At 55.5% G+C, this 2,567-nt stretch overlaps 1 pseudogene; it reads right to left on the bottom strand.

Moving 5' to 3' along the window:
* Positions 1 to 711: 711 nt before the first annotated feature.
* LOC121344828 lies at positions 712 to 1,630 on the bottom strand (annotated as a pseudogene).
* Between the last annotated feature and the right edge of the window lie 937 nt (positions 1,631 to 2,567).

Raw genomic sequence — 2,567 nt, 5'->3', positions numbered from 1 at the left:
CCTGACCCAGACCTGAGTCCCCTGGAGACGACAGTCAGACCCTGATCTCATCCCACTGAGCTCTGGGAGAACATGGAACACAAGGAGCCTCTTGAGAGTTCTGAGAGTGACTCTGGAGGGGAGCAAAGCCGTGCTGCCCTGCGCTCAGGAGATGCCCTTTGCTGGTGGAGCTGCTGTGCTGGAGCCCAGCTGTGTCCCAGCAGTGTCCATGGCCTGTCCCTGCCTGAGGGCACAGCATGGACACGCAGCAGGACAGTGACCAAGCTGCCAGAGCACTGCGGCCTCGCCCCCACAGCAGGGCTGGGAAGGGGAGTGTGGAGCTGGGAGGAGCAGATGTGGGAAGAGGCAGGGCCATTGTCCCTGGCCGTGCTGCTGTGCTGGGAGCCTCTTCCCTCCACCTCTGCTCACAGGCACTGCCCCTGCAGAGCCAGAGAAGGGCTGAGGAAATGCCTTGGACACACAAGCCAGGGAAAACACTAGATTTTATTGAAATGCACTGGGAACAAGCCTCCTGAAAGTCTTTATGTTACAAAAGAAAAGCAGATGTCCATGTAAAAGTGCTCAGTAGTACTCCACTAATTTATGAAAACTATTATAACACCAGCAAAAAAAATAAGAAAAGGTCCCAATGAAGAAATGGCCAGGTAGGGAAAAAAAGGCCAAGATTGTAAAGATTTACATTCAGATGGTTCTGAGGAGAAAAAAGAGTGTTTACTGCTTCTGAAAAGAAAGAGTCATCATTTTCCTTAAGGCATCCTTGATCTCCTGGTTCCTCAGGCTGTAGATGAGGGGGTTCAGGGATGGAGACACCACCGAGTACAGAACAGAGACTGAGAGATCCAGGGATGGGGAGGACATGGAGGGGGGCTTTAGGTGAGCAAAGATTACAGTGCTGACAAACAGGGAGACCACAGCCACGTGAGGGAGGCAGGTGGAAAAGGCTTTGTGCCGTCCCTGCTCAGAGGGGATCCTCAGCACAGCCCTGAAGATCTGCACATAGGAGAAAACAATGAACACAAAACAGCCACATACCAAATAGGCACTAACTGCAATGAACCCAAGTTCCCTGAGATAGTATTTGGATGATTTGTGGGATTTCACAGAAGAACTGGCCCAGGGCATTGCCATGGCACAGGGGCAGGGAAAATGTATTGGCTGTGTGCATGAGAGCATTGAGAAAGGCACTGGCCCAGGCAGCTGCTGCCATGTGGGCACAAGCTCTGCTGCCCAGGAGGGTCCCGTAGTGCAGGGGTTTGCAGATGGACACGTAGCGGTCGTAGCACATGATGGTCAGGAGGGCAAGCTCTGTTCCAAGGAAGAAGATAAGCAGAAATACCTGTGCAGCACATCCTGTGTAGGAGATGGTGGTGGTGTCCCAGAGGGAATTGTGCATGGCTTTGGGGACAGTGGTGCAGATGGAGCCCAGGTGGCTGAGGGCCAGGTTGAGCAGGAAGAAGAACATGGGCGTGTGCAGGTGCTGGCTGCAGGCTACGGCGCTGATGATGAGGCCGTTGCCCAGGAGGGCAGCCAGGGAGATGCCCAGCAAGAGGCAGAAGTGCAGGAGCTGCAGCTGCCGCGTGTCTGCCAGTGCCAGCAGGAGGAAGTGGCTGATGGAGCTGCTGTTGGACATTGGCTGTGTCTGTGCATTTGAACCTGCAGAATGAGAAAATACAGTGCAATCAAGGGGAGATTTCTCACAGAAAAATCAAAGCCCTTTCTCATAGACCATTTCCTGTCATTAAACACCTCCCCCTTGTCTATGTCTTGGACATCTTCCTTCACGTTGGGTGCTGGATCCCTGATTGCTGCTGGCCAATGTTGAGTGAGGAGCTGGACCTTGAACCTGCAGGACACCTGGGAGTCAGCCCTGACCCCCAGTCAGTGCAGGGGAACAGTGGGGGTAGGGGCCAGTCCTGGTGTTTGAACTTGGACAAAGAATCTCCTCCTAAGTCAGAGGAGCTGCCTGGGTGAAGGGATGGGGATTGCAAGAAGCAGGAGAGATTCTGTTGCACAGAGGGGAGAACAGAGAGTCCAGTGAGGCAGGAGGATGGTCTGAGGCTTAGTGGAGACTGAGGGGAGCTGCTCTGTCCCTGTGACCTGTTCCAGCTGCCCTGGACTGGCACCTTTCTGAAATCCACTCCCGTGTTACCCTGGAAAGCCAGGAGACACTGCTGAGAGCAGAGGGATCCCTGGCACACAAAGTGGCTCCTGCCTTTCCCTAAGTCAGGGAGAGTGTGCTCATTGCCAGCCCCTGAGGCTGCCCTGCCCAGAGCTCCCCGGGCACAGGAGCTGGGACACCCCATTGCTGTGCTCAGCCTGCACAGGAGGGCTGGGCCTGACCCTGCAGCTGGAACTGGAACTGCCATTCCAGAGAGCCCCTCAGCAATGCCAGCAGCACCTGGGCAAGGCAAGGAGAGAGAGAGCCGGACCTGAGGAAAAGCCTTTCCCTGCCCAGCCCTGACCAGCCCCTGCCAGGCAGCAGCAGGGCAGGGCAGTGGCCCTCAGGCCATCAACAGGAATGGGCACATGGCAGGAGAGATGCCCTTCATCTCTGGGGCTGCTCTGCC

This window comes from Onychostruthus taczanowskii, unplaced genomic scaffold, assembly GCF_017590055.1.
Source record: "Onychostruthus taczanowskii isolate IOZ18803 unplaced genomic scaffold, ASM1759005v1 scaffold683, whole genome shotgun sequence".
Classification (NCBI taxonomy): domain Eukaryota; kingdom Metazoa; phylum Chordata; class Aves; order Passeriformes; family Passeridae; genus Onychostruthus; species Onychostruthus taczanowskii.
The sequence above is the reverse complement of the archived record's forward strand: the minus strand, read 5'-3'. Positions and strand labels throughout refer to the sequence as shown.